The following is a 23,444-nucleotide window of genomic DNA, read 5'->3' as shown; positions in this document are numbered from 1 at the left end:
GTGTGTGAGTGGGAGGAGGGGCAGAAGGAGAGGGAGAGAATCTTAAGCAGACTGAGCATCCAGCTGGAGGTGGGGCTCCATCTCATGACCTCAAGATCATGACCTGAGCCAAGATCAAGAATCTGACATTCAACTGGCTAAGCCACCCAAGCTTCCCACAACTGACTTCTTTTAATTTCAGTTATTCATGGTTGCTGTGTTCTATTTTGCCTCTCAAATCATTTCCAATGTTCATCATTATTATTCTAAGTTTCATGTTTTCATCCTTTATGATCATTCTTCAGTCTAAAGTAATTTGCTCTGCATTTCTTTAATGGAGGTCTACTGGTAACAAATTTCTGAGTTTGTTGCTATACCTGAAAGTGCTGCTATACCTTCATTATTGATAGATATTCTTTGCTGGATATAGAATTCTGAGTAAATAGTTCTTTTATTTTAGTACTTTAAAGTTTTTCCTACTATTTTCTGGCCTCTATTGTTTCTGATGCAAAGTCAAAGTTATTTCAAATAACTGTTCCTCTGAATGTTGTTTGTCATTTCTGTGGTCATTATGACAATTTTCTCTTTATCTTTGGTTTTCAATAACTTAAAATGATGTATCCTTTTGTTATTACCACACTTGTAACTTGCTGAAATTCTTTAATATAAATATTTGTGTCTTTTATCAAATTAGGGAGCTTTTCAACCATTATAATTTCAACCATTTTTTTCTTTTCAGTCTCTGTCCTTTTTCTGGAATCCTAATTACACATATACCAGAGATTATGATATTGTCACACCAATCCCTCAGGTTGTTTTCATATCAAACACGAATTCATATCATAATTCAGTTATATCATTCATATTGTATCATAAATTTTTTCCTCTTTTCTATTCACTATTTCTAGTCACCTATCTTTAACTTCACTATGATTATTTTTCTCATTTCCAAATTTTTGATAAACTCAGCTAATATGTGTATGTGTGTGTATTTATACATATGTTCAGGTTTTATATACACTTAGTTCTAGAATGTTCTTTTTGGTCTTTTTAAAAGATTTTAATTTTTTGCTGAGATTCTTATTCTCATTTGTTATAAGCATATTTTACTTTATGTCCTTGAATATAGTTAGTTATGACAGCTGCTTTAACATTCTTGTCTGCTAGTTCTAACATCTGAGTCAGTCTCCAATGATCACCTTTTCTCTGGATACTGAGTCATATTTTCCAGTTTCTTTATATGTTTATTGATTTTTATTCTATCTAAGACCTTATGGATGATATGTTTTAAAGGTCCTGGATTATTTTATGTCCTTCTGAAAAGCAATATTTTTTTAGTATTAGCAAGTAATTAACTTAACAGTTCTCAAATCTCAAACTATCTTCATAGTTCAATTCCTTTTACTCCTAGGCGATCTTCTTAGTAAATGCACTGTACATGTAGAGTCAGAATTTGTCTAATATATTGACAGAAACTTGAAGTCTCTCTTCCAGCCCTTTCCTGAGATATTACTCTTCACTCTCCAGCTTTAATGGCTGCCTTTCACTCTCAACTCTGGCTTTTTCCCTATTTGGTTTCTAATCGCTCTTCGTGGCCCTGACTGCTATTCAGTCTCAAGACACAATCCACCCCCCCCAAAAAAAACTAAAAAAACTCACAATGTTTCATTCCTTTATTCCAAATTTTAACTATCATCCCCACTCTCCAGTATCTAGCTGCTTTTGGTTGCTCTTTAGTACTTCAGGCAATTATCCTTTGTCTATATTGTTCACCGCCTAATGTTGTGATTTGTGGGAGAGGTGTCCCAGTGGAAGCTACTCAGCCATAACTATAAGCAAAATTCCATATCCATATTCATTCATTTTTAAGTGTATATATGTCAGCTTATCTGCACAAGCAACCACAAAAATACCAGGGGCATACAGCAGTAAACTCTTACTGCTTATTCACAAGGCTTCATGTTATCTGGAATAGTTCTGCTTTTGGAATGAAAGTCAGACTCGGGTCTGTTCCTAGTGTTTCATTCTGGGCTTAGGCTGTAGGAGTAGCATCTGTCTAAGGTATGTTCTTCTCCCAGTGCCAAGGTTGGAAACATTCAAATGAGCAAGCAAAAAAAAAAAAATGCACTGCTTATTAAGGCCTAGATTTAAGAATGACCCTTAGCCTGCTCACTCCCTCCATATTCTATTGATCAAGGCAAATCACATGACCAGCTACAATATCAATGGGTAGGAAGATATATCCTTTTCATAGAGGAGGTAAAAGCTTATATTTACCAAACAACAATCACATCTACCAAATTAGTAACAAAGCCTTCAACTAAGCTATCAGATGAGTAAGAGAATTTTATTCTTGAGGTTTGTTAAATCTAATGAGAAAGATACATAAAAGTTTTCTGCATTGTGGGAATTTTATAATATATTACATGATCCTGGATTGTTTCTATGTGTATGAATATTCCTTCTTTCCTTCTCTGTCTCATAAAAAATAATATCAATGTGATATTATGAAAAAAAATGAAAACCAAAAACTACAGGCCAATATCCTTCTTGAGTATACACACATAGATTCTTTAAAAATTATTCACAAGTAGGCTATAGTCATATACAGATAGGGTAATATACAGTTATGATGCCAGATTTACCTCAGATATGCCAGGTTGATTTAACATATTCAGAAAAATTAATCAATGTCATTTACTTTAATAACCAAGTAGAGCAGGAGAAAAACACATGATAATGTAAATACATGTAAAAAATTGTTTTATAAAAGTCATTACTCATGATAAAAACCCAGAACAAACTAGACAGAGAAGCATTTCCTTAAGATGAATAATAAGGAAAATTACAGCTACCGAGGTACATAATGATAGAAGACTGAATACTTTCACCCTAAGACTGGAAACAAGGCTAAGATGTCCATCCTTGCCACCAAAGTTGATCATATACTAAAGGTCTTAGCCAGTGCAATGAGACAAGCAAAAAGACATAAAAAACTTTACGGAATGGAAAGAAAAAGCAACATGGTATTTTTTCATAAATGCATGATACATGCATAATCCTAAGACATCTATGAAAAAGTACTAAAAATAATAAATGTATTTAGCAAGACCATAACATAAAAATTAATATATAGAAATTTCTATATGAGAGCAATGAAAGTTCTAAATAAAATTTAAAAATCCAATTCAATTAAGAATAGCAGCCAAAAATATGAAATTCTTAGGTATATTTTAATAAAATAAGTACAAAACTACAAAGTTATGCTGAAAGAAATAAAAAAACATCTTAAGTAAATGGATATATAAACCATGATATAAATCGTGATCATTTCTGGTTCATGTTCATGAAACCATGAACCAGAAAAAATTCAATATTAAGATACCAATTTATCTGTTGATCTGCAGATGCAATCAGTATAACAAATACCTTTCTAAAATTTAACAATCTACTTATAAAACTAACATGGAGCTGCAAATGACAAGTAGCCAAAACAATCTTGAAAAAGAAAAAAAAAGATGGAAAAATTGCATTACCTTTATTTTAAATCTTACTATATAAAGTTATCATAATCAAGGTAGCATAAATTAGACAAAGAGACAGACATATAGCTCAATAGAGCAGAACTGAAAGTCCAGAAATAAACACACACACATTATGACCTATTGAATTCTGAGAAATAGGTTGAGGTAATTCTGAAATAAGAGGAAATCATTTCAAGAAATGAGACTTAAAGAGGAGGTTGGAAAAAAATAAAAAATAAAAAATAAAAAATTATAGAGGAGGTTGGGAGATGGTGGCAGGGTAGGAGGACCCTAAGCTGACCTTGTCTTACAAATACAACTAGATAACTATCAAGCCATTCTAAATACGCCCAGAAATTGACTTAAAGACTGATAGAACAAACTCTGTAACAAAAGGTAGGGAAGAGGCCACATTGAGGAAGCTAGGAGGTGCAGAGATCCAGTGGTGGGAGAAAAACAGATGGTGGCCACTGCAGTGGGTAGGGAGCCCTGGTGTCAGAGAAAAGGTGAGAAATGGACTAATACACAGGGGAGTGCGCAAGGAAATGAATTCCCATAGCATCTTGCTTGAAAAGTGAGAGAGGCTGAATTTCTTGATTTCTTGCAACCAGTGGAACTTAAAACCTGGAGTTTTAAAGACCAGTGGGCTTGTCTGGGATACAGCCTGGAGGACACTGTGCTGCTCTTGGAGAGAAGGCAGGCAAACAACCCATGGACATAAAGTATAGAAAGAGTAATCTGAATTGCAACTGGAGCATGCAATGCAGAGGTTATTTGCTCATCTCAGACTGCATCCAGAAAGATACCATTCACAGAGAGACCCCTTTCCCTAAAGGGGAAACAAAAGAACTGGCCAGCCCCTCAGCATAAGCACAGCAACCCCTGCAGCAACCAGCATAGCACCAGCACTCGCTAGACACTGGCTACCTAACCTGCTTACAAGACCTCTCACCTCTAGTCCCCACCCCTCAACCGCCACTACACACTATAGTTCAAACAGTTTAACACCTAGTTAAAACACACCACATTCAGTCCAAGGACCAAACACTGCCCACAACAGGCAAAGAAAGCCTCTGCAAGTGACAGACCTGAAGGATAATATAGGCAGCACAAAACAGCAGAGCATATGCAGCACACACTGGAGACACTCCTGGATGTACTAGGCCCTGGGGAAGAGGGGTCACTCTATGGCAGGACACTACAGGAGTTCTTCTTCATGAGGCCATTACTCTTAAGAACAAGAGATGTTGCTGCCTTTCCTAAAACAGAAACATACACAGAGGCTTAGACAAAACGAGAAGACAGAGAAATTTATCCCAAATGAAACAATAAGACAAGGCCACAACTGGGGATTTAGGCAAAACCAATACAAGTACTGTAGCTGGTAGAGAATTTAAAGTAATGATCATAGGATACTAAATGGACTTTAGGAAAGACTGGGAGACTGAGTGACACTCTTAACATAGCAATAAGGAAAAACATAGCAGAGATAAAGGTCTTAATAAATGAAATGAGAAACACATTTGATGGAATGAAGAGCAGGCTAGAAGAAGCAGAGGAATGGATTATTGACCTAAAAGACAGAGTAATGGAATGTAATCAAGCTGAACAAAAGAAAGGAATAAAGAATTATTCAAAACAGGAGTAGACTTAGGAAACTCAGTGACTCCATCAAATATAATAGCATTCATATTATAGGAGTCCCAGAAAAAAAGAGAAAAGAGGGCTTAAAATCTATTTAAAAAAATTATAGCTGAAAACTTCCCTAATCTGGGGAAGAAAACAGATATTCAGATCGAGAGGCACAGAGAACTTCCATTAAATTTAAAAAGCCAGATCCACACCAAAATATATTGTAATTAAATTTGAAAAATATAATGTAAAGAAAAAATCTTAACGCAGAAATAAAAGGCAGTAATAAATGATATATAAACTTTAAAGAAAAAAAACACAAGAGAACAGATCAAATGAAACAAGGAGCTGATTCTTTGAAAAAAATCAGTAGAATTGATAAACCTCATTCAATATTTTCAAGGAAAAAAAAAGAGAAAAAAGACCCAAATACCTAAGACTACAAATATGAGAGGAGAGATAACTACCAAAACCACAGAAATATAAGTAGTTATAAGAGAATATTATGAAAATATATGTGCCCACAAATTGTCAACCTATGAGAAATGGATAAATTCCTAGAAACATTTAAACTACAAAAATTAAACAGGAAGAAATAGAAAATTTGAACAATTACTAGCAAAGATATTGAATCAATAATCAAAAAACTCCCAACAAACAAAAGTCCAGTCCAGGACAGATGGTTTCACAGGTGAATTCTACAAAACATTTAAAGAAGGGTTAACACATATTTGTCTGAAACTATTCCAAAACAGAAAAGGAAAGAAAGCTTCCAAATACATTATATGAGGCCAGCGTTACGTTGATACCAAAACCAGATAAAGACACCACTAAAAAGGAGAACTACAGGTCAATATCCCTGATGAACACACATGCAAAAATTATCAACAAAATACTAGCAAACTGATTCCAAAAATATATTTTAAAAATCATTCGCAAAGATCCAAGCGGACTTTATCCCTATATTGCAAAGGTAGTTCAATATTCACAAATCAAAGTAATACATCACACTAGTAAGAGAAAGATGCAGAAAAAAAAGATATGCAGAAAAAACATTTGACAAACTACAATATCCATTTATGATAAAAACCCTCAACAAAGTAAGTTTAGAGGGAACATTTCTCAACAGGATAAAGGTCTTTTATGAAAAACCCACAGCTAGCATCATCCTTAATGTGGAAAAACTGAGAGCATTTCCCCTAAGTTAGGAACAAGACAGGAATGTCTACTCTTACATGATACTGTATATAGAAAACCCAATAGACTCCATCAAAAACCTTCCAGAACTGATAAACTAATTTAGGAAAGTTGCAGAATACAAAATCTATGTATAGAAATCTCTTGCATTCATATACACCAATAATCAATCAGTAGAAAAAGAAATCATGAAAACAATGCATTTATATTTGCACCCAAATTGTGAGATACCTAGGAATAAACTTGACTGAAGCAGTGTAAGACTTGAACTCTGAAAACTATAAAACATTGATGAAAGAAATTGAAGATGACACAATGAAATGGAAAGATGTTCCATACTCATTGATTAGAAGAACAAATACTGTGAAAATATCTACACTATTCAAAGCAATATACAGATTTAAGGCAGCCCCTACCAAAATACCACCAGCATTTTTCACAGAGCTAGAACAAATAATTCTAAAATTTCTATGGAATTGCAAAAGACTCTGAAAAGACAATGATCTTGAAAAAAGAAAAACAAAAATGGAGGCATCACAATTCCAACTTCAAATTATATTACAAAAAAAAAAAAAACGTTATATTACAAAACTGTAGAAGTCAAAAAAGTATGGTACTGGCACAAAAAATAGACCTATAGGTCAGTAGAACAGGATAGAAAACTCAGAAATAAATCCAAAATCATAAGGTCAATTAATCTTTGACAAAGCAGAAAAGAATATCCAATGGGAAAAAGTCTCTTTAACAAATGATTTTGGGAAAACTTACAGCTACATGCAAACAACATAAACTGGACCATTTTCCTACACCATACACAAAAATAAACTCAAAATGGATTAAAGACCTAAATATAAGACCTGAAACCATTAAAATCTTAGAAGAGAACACGGGTAGTAACTTCTCTGATATCAGTCATAGCAACATTTGTACATATGTCTCCTGGGAATAGGGAAACAAAAGCAAAAATAAACTGTTGGGACTACATCAAAATAAAAAGTTTCTGCATAGTGAAGGAAATAATGAAGAAAATTAAAAGGCATTTATAGAATGGGAGAAGATATTTGCAAACAACATGTCTGATAAAGGCATTAAATTGTGTATCCAGGGGATCCCTGGGTGGCTCAGTGGTTTAGCGCCACCTTCAGCCCAGGTCATGATCCTGGAGACCTGGGATCGAGTCCCGCATCAAGTTCCCTGAATGGAGCCTGCTTCTCCCTCTGCCTGTGTCTCTGTCTCTGTCTCTCATGAATGAATAAATAAAAATCTTGAAAAAAATAATAAAAATAAAATAAAATAAATGATGTATCCAAAATATATAAAGAACTGATAAACTCAACACCCCAAAAACATAATCCAACTAAAAATGGGCAGAAGACATGAATAGATATTGTCCCAAAGAACACATCCAGTTGGCTGATACTTGAAAGGATGCTCAACAGCACTTGTGGTCAGGAAATACAAATTAAAACCATGACGGGCTGTCATCTCATATCTGTCAGAATGGCCAAAACCAATAGCACAAGAAGCAACAGGGGCTGGTGAGGATGTGGAGGAAAAGGAACCCTCTTGCACTATTAGTCAGAATGCAAACTGGTCCAGCCACTATGGAAAAAAGTATGAAGGTTCCTCAGAAAGACAAAAAATAGAATTACCCTATTATCCAGCAATTGCACTATTGAGTATTTATTCAAATACAGGGAATATTTATTCAAAGAATACACTATAATACTAATTCAAAGGGATACATGCACCCCATGTTTATAGCAGTATTATTTACAATAGCCAAACAATGGAAGCAGCCCAAGTGTCCATCTCTTGATGAATGGATAAGAAGTGATTTATATATACACAATGGAATATTATTCAACAGTAAAAAAGAATGAAATCTTGCCATTTTCACTGACATGAATAGAACTATAGAGTATTATTATGCTAAGCGAAATAAGCTGAGAAACAAATACCATGTGATTTCAGTCATATGTAGAATTTAAGAATCAAAACAAATGAGTAAAGAGGAAAAAAGAGAGGGAGAGAGAAACAAATCAAGAAACAGACTCTTTTTAAAATTTTATTTATTTAATTTAAATTCAGTTAATTAACATATAACATAGTATTAGTTTCAGAGGTAGAGGTCAGTGATTCATCAGTCTCATATAATACCCAATGCTCATTACATCACGTGCCCTCCTTAATGCTCATCACCCAGTTACCTTGTCCTCCCATCCTGGTCCCCTCCAGCAAGCCTCAGTTTGTTTCCTATGATTAAGAGCCTCTTATGATTTGTCTCCCTCTCTGATTTAATCTTGTCTTATTTTTCCCTTCTCTTCCCCTATGATCTTCTGTTTTGTTCCTTAAATTCCACATATGAGTGGGATCATATGGTAAATGTCTTTCACTGGTTGACTTCTTTCACTTAGCATAATACCCTCTAGTTTCATCCACGTTGTTGCAAATGGCAAGATTTTTTTTTATGTCTGAGTAATATTCCATTGTGTATATGTACCACATCTTTTTTTATCCAAGGAAACGGACTCTTAACTATAGAAAAATCTGATGCTACTAGAAGAAAGGTGAGTGGTGGGATGGGTGAAATAGGTGACAGGGATTAAGGACAGCATTTGTCATGATGAACACTGGGTGATATATAGAATTGTTGAATTACTAGTTATATACCTGAACTAATGTAATAGTGCACCTTAACTAACTGGAATCAAAATAAAAGCTTAAAAAAGCCCCATCCCAAAAACATAAAATGTAAAAAGAAATTATTTTTCCAAGCCAATAAAAAGGAAAAAAAAAAGAAATGAGCCTTCAACAACAGGACATCTGTACCATAAAAACAAAACAAAACAAAAAAAACTTAAATTCATTCACATCATACTTGAAAATTATTTTGAAATAAACCATAGAACTAAATGTAAAAGTTAAAATTGTAAAATTTCTAGGGAAAAATATGAGAACATTTTTAATGTAATAGATAACCAAAAATTTCTTAGATTGGATGTCAGAAGCATGAAACAAAAAAGAAAAATAAAAATGAATTGAACTCTATCAAAATAAAAAATTACCCTACTAAAGACAAGCTTAATGAAGTAAAAAATGCAAATCACAAATTAAGAGAGAATATATATAATATATATACACATATATATAATATATATACACACACATATATATACAGATACACTTGTTTCTAGAATGTAAAAAGAATTTTTAAAACTCAATGAGTAATACCATTTTAAAATTTAGTAAAAATTTAAGAATAATTCTTTTTTTAAGTTTTTATTTATTTATTTATTATTTTTATTTTTTAAAGTTTTATTTAAATTCAAATTAGTTATCATACAATGTAAAATTTGTTTCGAGAATAATTCTTAAGATATATGAAATATTAATAAACATCATTAGTTGAAACAGTAAAGTAAAACTTCAATGAAATGCTGCTATACACATGCAAATGGCTACAATAAAAACTGGTGCAAATGACTGTTGTCAGTTATTTGGAGAAAACTACGTCATTGATGGGGAAGTATAATGACAGAACCGTTTTGCAAAAACAATGGGGCAGTTGCTCTTGAAGACATACATTTACATATGACCCAGAAATTTCATTCCTTGAGATTTGTCCAAGAGAAATAAAAACTTATGTCCTCACAAAGACAGGTAAAAATGCTCAGAGTTGGAGCCCTGGGTGGCTCAGTCAGTTAAATGTCTAACTCTCGATTTTGGCTCAGGTCATGATCTCAGGTTTGTGCACTCAAGCCCTGTGACTGGCTCTGTGCTGAGCGTAGAGCCTGCTTAAGAATCTTTCCCTCTCCCTCTGCCCAACCCCCATCCCCCTGGCTCATACACATGCTCTCTCTCTCTCTCTCTCTTAAAAAAAAAAATGCTCACAGTAATTTTATTTATAATAGTTAAAAACTGAAAGCAATTCAAATGTTGATTAGCAAGGAAATGGATATTATTATATGCAGCACAATGGAATACTATGCAGCTATAAAATGGAACCAAGGAAACATGCAGTAACATTGTGCTAGAAGAAGTCAGAAATATTATGCTGAGGAAAAGGCACTAGACACCAGAGAATCTATACTTCATGATTCCATTTATATGAAATTCCATAAAGTTCAAAATAATCTATACTCACACCACGAACAGGTATGAGGGAACTTTTGAAGGTGACGCAAATGTTATTTATCTTGATCAGGAGAGTGTTTTACGAGTGTACACATGTGTCATAACTCACTGAATTGCACACTGTAACTGGATACTGATTATTCTAAAGTTGACAAAGAAAGACTAAAAATCTGCAGCTTCATTTGTTACTACATTTCATATCTTGAATTAACATTTGGTAATAATTTACAAACTCGTGTCAGGCATTGTTATAAATGCTTTACAAGTATGAATATTTAATAAAGCTGGTGTGGAATTTCATTGCTTGACAGTATATTGCCGAGTGATTCCCGACTATTCTTTCAGGTCATCATAATCCTTACAACAACACTGCAATGTAGGCTGGGCAAATGTATTGTCCCCCTCATTTTAAAGGTAAAGAACCTGAAATATGTTGAGGCTAAGTAATTTATTAAGCAAAGTCCCTCAGCTACTAAGAAGAAGATTTGGAAACCTAATCCTATCATTCTTTCTGCTGATCCTTCTAAATAATTCATTGGCAAATTTTTTGAATTGAATAAATTGTATATTTTTGAGTAATTTTCAAATTTGGAAATTGATGCTATTTGTCCTTGCACTTTTAGAGAAAGAAGCTTGCATAGTTGACTCATCACTACTTAACTTTGTTCTCGTTTTACTGCAGCTATTGTAAACAACTAGTCCATTTGCAACCCACGTATGGGGAGAACACACCTCCCATGGACTGTTTATCTTGGGTGGTTAATGATCTTGAATCCAACATCTACCAAGGTTAGTGCTCAAGAAACCTTTCCAAAGCATTCATTAAAGAGAATTTTTTCCTTCTCAGAAGCAAGTTCAATGTGAATTCTTGCTTTCTGACTCATCTGCCAAGTCCAGCACATTGCATTTTGCCCCAGAGGGACCAGAGGACTGAGCCAACCCGTCAAATTCTTGCCATAAATTTAGCTTAAACTATGAGATTATTTCTCCTGGGAAGGATGTTTCACACCCTTCAAGCAATCCCTTGAACATTTTAAATATTTTTCTCCTTATATGAGTGCTTTTTATTTAAGACCAAGCACGATATACTTCTGAACTAGATATTTTCTTTATCACTGTGCATTTGCTGTTAGTAGTAAGTAGAGATGTTGTAGATGTGTGTGCATGTATGTGTGTGTGCAAGAGAGACAGGATTGGAGGAGAGGGAAAAGGAGGGAGGACGGAGGGACAAGAGTCTATTATTAAAAGACATGTGTCTATCATCTAGATATTCTGTGGAGTGATTTCTGTGCCAATTAAGAATGTTTACAGAATGCTTTTTTTTTTTTCCTTCTGGGACACTTTTGAGGAAGTCTCAAAAGAAATTTACTTCAGGCATAACATATATCCCGACTATTAATTATATGATTTATGGATAGCTGTGTTTCCAATACAGAGAGTTATTATGGAATACAGAACTGTAAGAAAGTGTTCCTATAATGTGATAGGTAGAAAATGTCCCCTGCTCCAAGATGTCCACATCCTAATCCCTAAAACCTAGGAATATGTTACTTTACATGGCAAAAAGGGACTTTGGAGTTGTGATTAAATTAAGAATCTTGAGATAGAGAGATAATCCAGGATTATCCAGGAGGGCCTGAAGAAGTCTCAGAGGTCCTTACAAGTTGAAAGGGAAGCAGGAGGTCAGAGGGAAATGTAAAGGTGCTAGGCACTGCTGGCTTTGGGGAATTCGTTTGTTCATTTGCTTTTATTTTAATTCCAGGGTAGGTAACATACAGCATTATAATAGTTTCAATTGCACAATATAGTGATTCAGCTGACTTTTGAATGCAGAAGAGGCTACTAGCCAAGAGTGCAGGCAGCCTCTGGAAAATTCAAGGGGATAGATTCTCCCCTAGAACCTCCAGCTCTGCCAACACCTTAATTTTGACCTAGTGAAACCCACTTCAGATTTTGGCACTCCAGAACTGTAAGATAATAAATTTGTGGGGGTTTTTGTTTTGTTTTGTTTTGTTTTGTTTTAGCTAGCAAATTTGTAGTACTTTATTACAGCAGCGATAGAAAGCAGACATAAGAATAGATGGTAAATGTTTTTTTTTTTTCCAGAAAAATATAGCCTTTTTTACTTGAACATTTGTTTACTTCTAGGAAATTAGTGCTTTCCTAATTTCAAGCAACTATGATAGAATTGCTGTGTTCTTCTACACTCACTTGCCAGAAGGTGGAACTGGAAGTCACATATATGACTATGAATGGAAATTAAAAGGGAAACTCAACAAAAGATGAAATTCTGAACTGTGTTTAAATCTTTCTTTGAGAAGTAGATGTTGCTGGGTAGAAATATTCAGAGGTTGCATAAATACTCCTGTGAACACTGAGTAAGATTCATGGAACTAGCAAATAAACCCAGTGGTTTTACCAAATATCACTACTGAGGAAATGTATAAAAAATATCACAAAGTATAAAATCATACATTAATACAAATGCCAGACTTTAAATGAAGACCTTTAGTTTTCCTCATGATATAGTTTTATTGTTTCTTCCACAATATTCAGATGTGCAAGAAATTTCACAAGAGAACAAGTCAGCAAGCTCCTGAGAAGGCAGAGAATTCTTCACAAGTCAACGGGCTCTTGAATCCATAAAAGGACAAGAAGCAAGTACAAGATTATAAAATGTTAAAGATGAAATCCCATCACAATGTACTTTTTTCAAGCTCTACTGCAAATTTAATGCGACTATCAATGTTAATTACACTTTGTCATATGATTTGAGCTTGCTTTAGGCTCATGCACGGAGAGGAAGATTCATTTCCTGCACAAAATCCGTTGCATGCCTGGCTTCCTTAAACCTACAGTTGAACATTCCCAGTGCCAAAAAAAATTCAACAAAGCTAAACTACAGGAAAATGTAAGTCAGTAAGATTTTGCTTGAAGCTTCTGAGTAATAACGTGAAGTCATCGAACTGATACTTAGAAATGATAGAAAGATATTATCTTGATAATTTCATTTTAGTTTCAACACCAAACATGGCAGAAAGCATCCATGTTTCTGTTGCCATTTTCTCATCTAACTTAATCATGATGATCAAAATTTAGGCTCAAAAGGTAACTACCCCAATTCCATTTCAAGATTTGCCATGTGCCTTCCACTAGTGAGACCATATTTATGTCATTTACCTTCCCTTTTATAAGATTGTGACTGTGGGGGCTCTGGTCTTGTTGTTGATGCCTGGAGTTTTCAATATTTACCATACATTGCTTTTTATCTGGTTGACTGGATCCATATGAAGGGGAAAGAGTGTGACCAAAGAAATGTCCATATATGTGTATCCATCCAGCTTCTCAAACACCCCATCATTATCTACTTGATATTCCTTCATGTCTTTAAGATAGCCCTTAACATCATTATCAAAGTCCCGTAAAGAGCTTCTGATCATGTATAAAGACACCATTTAGGAAAAGCTCATTGATGTATTGATTGAGTTCTCTCCAATGATGAAAACTATCTAGTTTTTCTAATAAATGCTTCTTAATTAACTCTCTGAATTCATCTACCCTTAAAGCATTCAATGCTTTCATATTAAAAAGGTTATTGGATTCCTGTTGAACACATTCGAATATACCAGAACAAGACATTCTGAAAGAATCATAGTTTTCACTACAGCCATACACAGCACTGCATTTCTATCAGTTTGTATTTTTTCTAAATTCTTCAGTGAGTTGGCATTTCTCTCCTTTCCTCTCTTTGCACAGTAGGGCCCTTATTATTCTGGTTTTGTGTATGTGCCTTTTACTGTGGGTGTAAATATTCACTAAAGACTATGGTCGGTTTTCTAGCTGCTTCTACTTTTGTGGCACCAAATCTTTGATTGCCCTCTTCATCAAAGATATTCTTGGTGTCTCTTTGAGATGCCTGAAAATAGATTTAACTGAATTCAAACACTTTTTTGGATTTTCTATGTAGCTTCTTTAGCCTGGTTAATTTTTTCTTTATGATGCCTCACAAACTCCTTGGTGGAATTCTTCATGGCATCAAATATTTTCTTAACTGAGCCAAAAAAATAATCTCCTTCAACTTCTTTTTAATCCTGTAGTTTTCTCTGCTCCCTTTCTATTTTCCATCATTTTTTTTGTTTTACATTTTGATCTTTTGCCTCACTATACAGACTTTTCCACAAATCGGAATGCTGCTGTTTGAGCTTTAGCTTCTGTTCCAGCTCAGTGAGTCTTTCCCGTAAGATTTCTATTTCCTTTTTCTTTTTTTTCAGGCACTACATTGGGAGAGTCTGGGTTGCAGCATGACTCACTAGAGCCCTGCTGCCGGAGCTCCACTTTTAAAGCCATGGTTATTAGTCATTCTCTTTCTAGCTCCTCCCTTAGCATCTTTGCTTCTGCAGAGTCTCCGTTTGATTAAAGAAGCTGTGTCTTCAGCTTTTCTTCTTCCAGATGCTGCTTGAGTTTCTGATTTTCTGTAAGTAATTCAGTCCCTGTCCCTTTATCTTCCAATATCCTAATCTGTTCTCTTAGTTTCCTTAACTCTTCCTGTAATGAAGATAAGGCTTTTTCTTCCCTTTCCAGAGATATGTTTAATACTGCTTCTCTGTATCGAGATTCTTTTTCTGAGTGTCAAAGGACATCTCTTCTTCAATAAGGGCCCAACATCTTACAAGATTTCCCTTCAATGACTTATAATCTATAAAATATTCTTGTTCCTGTTGACATAGGGAAAGAGAATCCTTCCTATCATTTGATTCATCTTCACATATCTTTCTGACTGTTGACGCTTCTGAATCTGAATTGTGCCATAGAAATGTCCAAACCCCACGCCAGTTGCAATAACCAAGGCAAGTATAACACACTTATTGAGACCACTGCTGAACTGGCATCCACACAACTCCTTAGAGGGTTCCATTTCTTATTCGGGGAGTAGCCGTTTCTCAGATTCTGAACTAGAACGTCCTCTTCCTAGCACGGCGTCATCTAAAGGCAGGACTAGGCTGATGACTGGTTTCATTATTACTTGATTTATCATCACTAGGCTGGGATGAAAATACAGTTTCTGGCTGACAGAATGTATACTGGCTACTGGAAGAAAAGCCCTTGTTTTTTGTTTTGTTTTTTTAAGATTTTATTTATTTATTTATTTATTTATTTGAGAGAAAGAGAGAGAGCAGAGGGAGTGGGGAGAGGGAGAGAATCTCCAGCAGACTTCACACTCAGCGGGGAGTCCCACTTGGGCTTAATCCCAGGACCCTGAGGTCATGACCTGAACTGAAACCAAGAGTTGGTGGCTCAGATGACTGAGACACCCAGCACCCCTAGCCCATGGTGAAGTCTTCTGAACTCTATGCTCCTTCAACAACTATAGCATCTTGATTTCTAATTTCTTCTAACTTAGGTGGCTTAAGGTTAATAATATCATAATCATCACTGACATTTCCAAAATAGACACTTCTTCTCTCTCAATTGCTGGTTTCATTTCCATCAACGCTGGATAAGCAGTTTCTTCTATTTACCCTGTGCCATTTTGGCTACTCTCTCCCTGCTCTGACTGCAATACTTAGAGCCTCTCTTGCTCTGAAGATATATATTCTAGAGTGAGCCCACAACTGTCACTGGCTATACCATGTTCAGAATTCACTATCTCTAGATCAGAACCCTCATGATTGGTGACAGTCCAACCATGAGATGAGTCACTATCACTGGAATTTTCAGATGCTTTTCAGGTCTAAATGGGCTACACCATCTCTACCAGAGTGTGTTGGCTGTCACGGTGGTGGTGGCCACAGCCTGTAAAAAGTACTCTAACCTTTATGTTTCAGATCCTGTTCTAAGCCCTAGCTGTTTCTCTTTTGTAGTCTTCAGGGCTTGGAATTTTAATTAGTGAAAGATAGGATTGGTGGCATCAGTTTTTAGGATGACAACACTGAGTTGTTTCCAGGAGAGCAGTAACACCAGCATCAGAATATCATCCCTCCTGAAATGTCTGAAATTTGAGACTATCTTCCAAGAGAGTCCTTCTTAGTATCTGAACCCTCAGAGTCAACAAGTTTCTCATACAGAGTGTTTAGTAAATACATGTTGGTTGAATCGATAGAGAAGACGGTTGCCTATGAATAATTTGTACTAAAGGGACTTGATGAATAATATTATCTCCTCTATTAGCTGTTGGTGTCTGAGTGTCACCTTGTATGCCTGTGGGGAAAGGCAGAGTGCACCTTTGAAGAAATGAGAGAGTAATAAGAGGAAATGTAAACCCATATGTTTTAGAGGTAAATAGTATAACAATGAAGGGACATTTGAGAGAGACACAAAGTATGGTGATCGAGGATGCAAAGCTCTGGCATCGAATTGCATTGACTCCAATACTGAATCTCTTATGTTTGAACCATGTTGTTTCTGGGAAGTTACTTAATATTTGTGTGTCAGTTCCATCTCATGTCAAATGAAGAAATAAATGTCCCTACCAAGCAAGCTTACTATGAGGAATGAGTGATTCAGTATGAGCAACACACATAGAAACATAGCAAATATGTACAGGACACATACAGAAACTCTAGGTAAGCTCCATGAAGTGAAATGGAGTGTTTGGGGGCAGCAGTAAAAGGGATGTGCTTTTTATTAAAGTGATGTGATTTTATTAGAGGAAGGGTTCATGAGACACTGAAGATAAACTTCCCTATTAAAACATTTGCCGATGGCTAGTCCTGGGCATTAAAACAAACTGACAGTCACACTTTGCTAGCTTAGGAATATTTTTCTTCTTTATCATCTCTTCATACACATTGGCTTTTGATGAATTTTCACCATTTTAAAGTCATAGACTCACGTTACTGACCTCATTAGCAAGGGGCAAAGAAAAGCTGCATAGTCAGTTGATAATAAAAATTACTGTGGCCTCTAATGATCAATTAATTGAAATAGTAGCTGCAAAGTGCTTAAAACTAAGTAAGCAAGCCCAAAATAACGGCTGTTGCTAAATGGCTGCTTGTATATTATTACATCAAGTCAGAGTAATGCTGCTCCTGTTGTCTGTGTGTAGGTTGCTATGGCCACTGGACACAGCCATAGTTCGCAGACAGTATAACTCCAAGGGGCATACTATTTATGAAATGACTGTTCACATTATAACTGCCATTAATAAAATGCCATTATTCCTTTTAATGTCCTATTTCTTTTTATTATTGATGTATAAGGGACATGCAATAAAATGTAGAGATTTCAAGTGTTCATTTTGATAGATTTTGACAGCTGTATACACCATATAACCACCATCCAAAACAAGATATAGAACTTTTCTGTAATCCCATAAAGTTATTTCTGCTCATTATTGAAAAATAAGAACCTACCTTATCACCACCTTGGTAACAAAGTTAACCACTTTCTGATTTTTATGACCTTAAAATTATTCTGTTTGTTCTTGGGCATCATACACATAGAATCATAGAAATGTATTCCTTGGTGTCTGGTTCCTTTTGTGCAGCATAACATGTGTGAGATTCATCAGAGTTGTGAGTGTATCAGTAGCATGTTCTTTTTTATTGCTCAGTAGTATTCCATTGTACGAGTACAATAGGATTTGTTTACCCATTTCTTCTTCATAGCAATTTGCTTTCTGTCATAGGGTTATTATGAATAAGGTTGCTGTGCATATTCTTGTCAAAGATTTTATGTTGACATATGTTTTCATTTCTTTTCAGTAAATATCTGATGCAAGATATATTGTAGGCTTTAATGCAAAAGCTAAAACTATAGATCATCTAAAAGAAGTGATAGGAGAATATCTCCAAGCCATTCAGAGAAGCAAAGATTTCTTTGATAGACACATAAAGCACTAACTGGAAAAGAACAGAATTGATAAATTGGACTTTGTCAAAAGAAATATTCTCTGTATCTGAAGATGTCATTTAAAAAAATGAATAGGCAAGCCCAGGAGTAAGAATAAAATATTTGCAATTTGTAAAACCAACAAAGGATTTTTGTCCAGAAAATCTATAGAACTAATACAAATCAATAGTAAAAAGACAAAAGGCCAGGAAAAGGGGGCAAAACATTTAATCAGACAACTGACCGTACAAATACCCACTAGAGGACTTGTATCACCTAATTTTAGGACTTATTCTACCCTAGAGTATTCTCACAGTGTGATATTGGTAAAAGGATACAAAAAATAAATGTATGAAACAGACCGATAGCCCAGGAAGAAACAGATATATATTTAATTAATTCCCCTTTTCAATTATTCTGCTGACGCTTGCTGCCCTATTATCTCTTTAACACTCCAGTGTTCTCATTGTTCTTTCACTTCTATGACTTCCTCTCATAATGTCAGAAAATCACTTCTGAATTTCCACTTGCTTCTAACTCTCTTTTTTTTCACTAGAGCATATGATATCAACCACACAGTAAGAAATATTGTTTTCTCAACAAAAGAACATCATATGCCATAGTTGACTGGTAACTTACCTAATGTTATTTACCTAATGTTATTTGTAGATCCACAACTTATTTGTTATTACAAATATATTTCTCTTGGTTGGTTGAGGAAATGTGCTAAAGTTGAGACAAACATTGCAAGAATGTAAGGTTAATAAGAAAAAAGTGTCTCATGGCTCTCCTTATGTCACACTATATAGGAGACCCTGATGCCACACCTGTATATAAAAAGCCTCCTTATCTCAAACTAGAACCCCTATAGGCCAGTCTATTTTTAATGCGAGATTTATTTAAATAGCCTCAGTTTCTGATCTCTTCAGTGATGTGGTGTGGTCAGCTATTATTGGTATTTTTAATTACATGATCTACACTTGAATGTTAAAAATGGAAGTAAGCCATAGTAATCAGCAACAGGGAGAGAATAATCCGAGACTATAAAGTTCTTAAATCTAATGCTTCACAGTCTTTTTTTTTTTTTCAGAAGTATTATAAATTTTGATTTGGGGAAATATTTTCAGTTCTACAGATTACTTCCAATAACATGAATCAAAGAGAAAGCATCACTACTGGGAGTTTTTAAATGATTTTATTTGTTAAAGGAATCCCCAACTGAATGCTTTTTGTGCATTTCTGAAAATTATTATAAAATGATAGTGCTATAAGAAGTCTGATTTTATATTTGAAAATTTATTACAATCATCCAGAAACCTGAAATCAATCAAATCCAGAAACCTAAAATGATAGTGCTATAAGAAGTCTGATTTTATATTTGAAAATTTATTACAATCATCCAGAAACCTGAATCAAACAAAAGAAAATTGTACCCAAATAAAAAAAAGATAAAGGAAAGGACCCAATTTGTTAGTTTTTCAGATAGATAATTATATCCAATAGCATTAATGTTAAAGAGCATATATAGAGGGCAGATTGCCTGAGTAGCTCAGTCAGTTAAGCTTCTGCCTCTTGGTTTCCACTCAAGTCATGATCTCAGGGTCATGATCTCAGAGTCCTGAGATTGAACCTCACCTTGATCCCAACTTGAGGCCCCTCATTCAACTTAGAGTCTCACTGAAATTCTCTCCTCCCTCACTCCACCTTGCCCTTCCCCCCTCCCACGCTTACTTGAGTGCACTCTCTCTCTTACTCTCTAAAATAAATAAATTAATTAATTAATTGAAATAAAAGAAGCAGATATACCGGTTAGGAGGGGTTCTTCTTCTTAAATATTACATTTAAAAATTAGCCAAGAAACAAACACAATGACTGAGGCAAATCACAATATTGGAAGTGATACTGTTCAGGCTCCTGGAATAGGAGGAAACAACAGTCTCCAGCATGCACGAGCCTGACAATCACATCTGTTTTAGTGTGTGTGTCAGGGCCAGGAGTTGGGGGAGGCCTCCCAACAGTAGCCCACTCCCATTCAATTTGCAGAATGGAGAAAATAGCAAAAGAAAGGATTTCTGGTTTATTTTGACAATTTTCTAACACAGGAAGGAAAGTACTACTGACACCTGAGGACATAGCATGTTCTGATCCGTGTGCTAGGGGCTTTGACACACTACCTTATCTTCAAACACTATGCTAGTTTCAGACATACGCAGGAGGTATTTTTATGGCTTCGTGATTTTTATTTGTTTATTAATTTTTGCTTATTTATTGCAAATGAAGATTTTAAATTTGAGAGAGATCGAGGAATAGCTTTCAAGTCACAGTCAGCACTGAAATTTGAGCCCAAATTTGAGCTGGGCTAACTCAAAACAACTTTTTTTTTTTCACTACCACAGCAGTATCATTCTCTGGTTAAGGACACAGACTTGGTGGCAGGATCCCTGAGTGAAAATCCTGACCCTGCCATTCATTCATTCATTCATTCATTCATTCATTCATTATTGTTCAAATGAATAAGTCATTTGATCTTCCTAAGAGCTATATTTCTCATATATAACATGGGAATAAAAAAGAACCTGTCTCATAAGATAACACTGAGGATTAAACATATTAATTTATGTAAAGCCCTGGTAAGAGCTCCCTATACATAATATGAGCTCAATAAATGCTCATTGTTATTAATACACTATGTAAATATTATTATGGATATTAGTAAGTATGTATTAATTGGCATGCTGTAATAATTTCTGAATATCTTTTAAGTGAATTGAAGTGTAATCTGTAATTCCTTTTGAGAGAGAAACTTTATGTACTTATTTACATTATACACTAAGATTTTTTTGGAAAGAAAAACATATATATGCTCATGGCATAGGGGAAATTATGGTCATAATTATTTTGACCAGAGAAGCAATGGAGCTGAATCATGCCCATTACCCAATTAGCCATGATCTACAATCATCAAAACTATAGTTGCTGTCTTGACATAATTGTTCTTTTTATCTTGTTTAGGACATAAGGAGTAACTATAGATAACACTATTTGACAATTAAAATCTAAACGATCACGGTGCTTCAAGATGTCTATCCACTAATTAGAAAAATGATTAACAAGGTATAATTTGCAAGTTTGTCAGTAGTAGGATTTAACTAGTATTCCACTATTACATATTAAAGTTTAGAGATTAATTTTCTCTCAAAAATTATTAGTGCTTCATCCCCTATTTCATAGGAATAAATTTTAGAACAATTGTTTAATCTTAAACAATTATTTTTGATAATGGAGAACCTATCCCCAAATCTTGGCTTCAGACTTTTCATTCAGAGCAATGTAAACTCTTAGGGAAACTTATTTTCAACAATGGTAGGACTGCATCACACATCTTTTACTGTATTTCCTTTTTCCATTTCTATATACTGCTCTTTTTTGTTTTTTTTAGATTTTATTTATTTATTCATGAGAGACACACACAGAAAGAGAGAGAGAGGCAGAGACACAGGCAGAGGGAGAAGCAGGCTCCATGCAGGGAGGTCAATGTGGGACTCAATCCCTACACAAGGGATCACACTCTGAGCCGAACGCAGATGCCCAACCACTGAGCCACACAGGCTCCCTACACTGTCCTTCTTTTTCCTTAAGTATTCCAAGCATTAAAATGGCAGGGACATCTTAGCCTTCTCAGATTTTCTTTCATCGTTGCAGTTTCTCATGAGGTTCTGAGTACATGCCTGCTAGGAATGTACATGTGATAATCTCAAATTACTATACTTTGGGTTTATCTTTGGCTTCACCAATTTCCCTTTGAAAAAGCCTCACTTTTCTTGATATCCTCTCTGCCTCTAGCTCAATTCTACTTTGAATTTCTCAATTCTTTCTCCTACTAGGCCAAAATATAAACCTATACTTTTTTTTTAAGATTTTATTTATTTATTCATGAGAGACACCAAGAGAGACAGAGACACAGGCAGAGGGAGAAGCAGGCTCCCTACAGGGAGCCTGATGTGGGACTCGATTCCGGGTCTCCAGGACCACGCCCAGGGCCGAAGGTGGCGCCAAACCACTGAGTCACCCAGGCATCCCCAAACCTATGATTCTTAATACTGTCCTTAAAAATTATTTAAATGAAACAATACAGGATCCCTGGGTGGCTCAGTCGGTTAAGTGTCTGCCTTCCCCTCAGTCATGATCCCATGGTCCTGGGATCTAGCCCCATGCCAGACTCCCTGCTCCATCGAGATCATGCTTCTCTCTCTGCCTCTCTCTCCCTCTTTCTATTGCTCATGAATAAATAAAGAATCTTTTTAAAAAATTAAACAATATGTTAAGTATATTCTTTCATTCATCCATTCATTCATATAAAGTGAATATTAACTATTTGCCAGGCTTTATTTCAGATTCTGACAACACTTCAGTAAACAAAACAAACTAGAATTCTCTCCTCATGTTTTAAGGGAGACATGAACATACATAAACCAACTAAATAGGGAACATAGTAGAGACCACTAGGTAGGTGAAGAATGGCCAGGATGTGTTAGAGCAGAAGTCTAAAGATCAAAAGTGCCAATTCTGAGTATATCTGTATTTGGGGCAGAAGGAACATCAAATGAGGAGCCCCAAGCTGGGGACAAATGGCATTTTTTGGAAGACAAAAAGAAAATCAAAATGTGGTTAGCAAGTGTGAGAGAAAGTACAAGTTCAGAGTCCTTTGTTGCAGAGTTGAGAATCCATTCTAAGTAACATTTAGTACATTATTAAAGGATATAAGGAGGTTAACTAAGACGGTTGGTTAACTCCAACCTTCTGTTGGAGAGCCAGTCCCAGCAACTTGGGCCAGGAACCACAATGTAGAGGTGGCCTCGGTGAGAACATCACTGCCACTGCCACTGAGCACCAGAATTATAGCTCACACCTTTAAGATTGCAGATTGGGTCCCCAAACTCTAACTTTCAGTAACAGAACCGTGTAGACAGTAGGAATGCTGAGAGATACTGCTCTAGCTTCTAACTTGAGAACCAAGGACTGATCATGTGACATTGGGAGGGTGTTCGAAAGATGACAGTTCATCAAACAGCTGATAAATGCCCACTATCTCACAGAGAAAAGCTTGGAGTTTAAAATGTCAATATGATTTCAAGTGTGTTTTAT

General features: G+C 35.3%; 1 pseudogene; it reads right to left on the bottom strand.

Annotated features, from left to right (window-relative positions):
• Positions 1–13,557: 13,557 nt before the first annotated feature.
• Positions 13,558–23,444, bottom strand: part of LOC121481400 — an 88,031-nt pseudogene continuing 78,144 nt past the window's right edge.

This window comes from Vulpes lagopus, chromosome 23 (genome assembly GCF_018345385.1).
Source record: "Vulpes lagopus strain Blue_001 chromosome 23, ASM1834538v1, whole genome shotgun sequence".
NCBI classification, from domain to species: Eukaryota; Metazoa; Chordata; class Mammalia; order Carnivora; family Canidae; genus Vulpes; species Vulpes lagopus.
The sequence above is the reverse complement of the archived record's forward strand: the minus strand, read 5'-3'. Positions and strand labels throughout refer to the sequence as shown.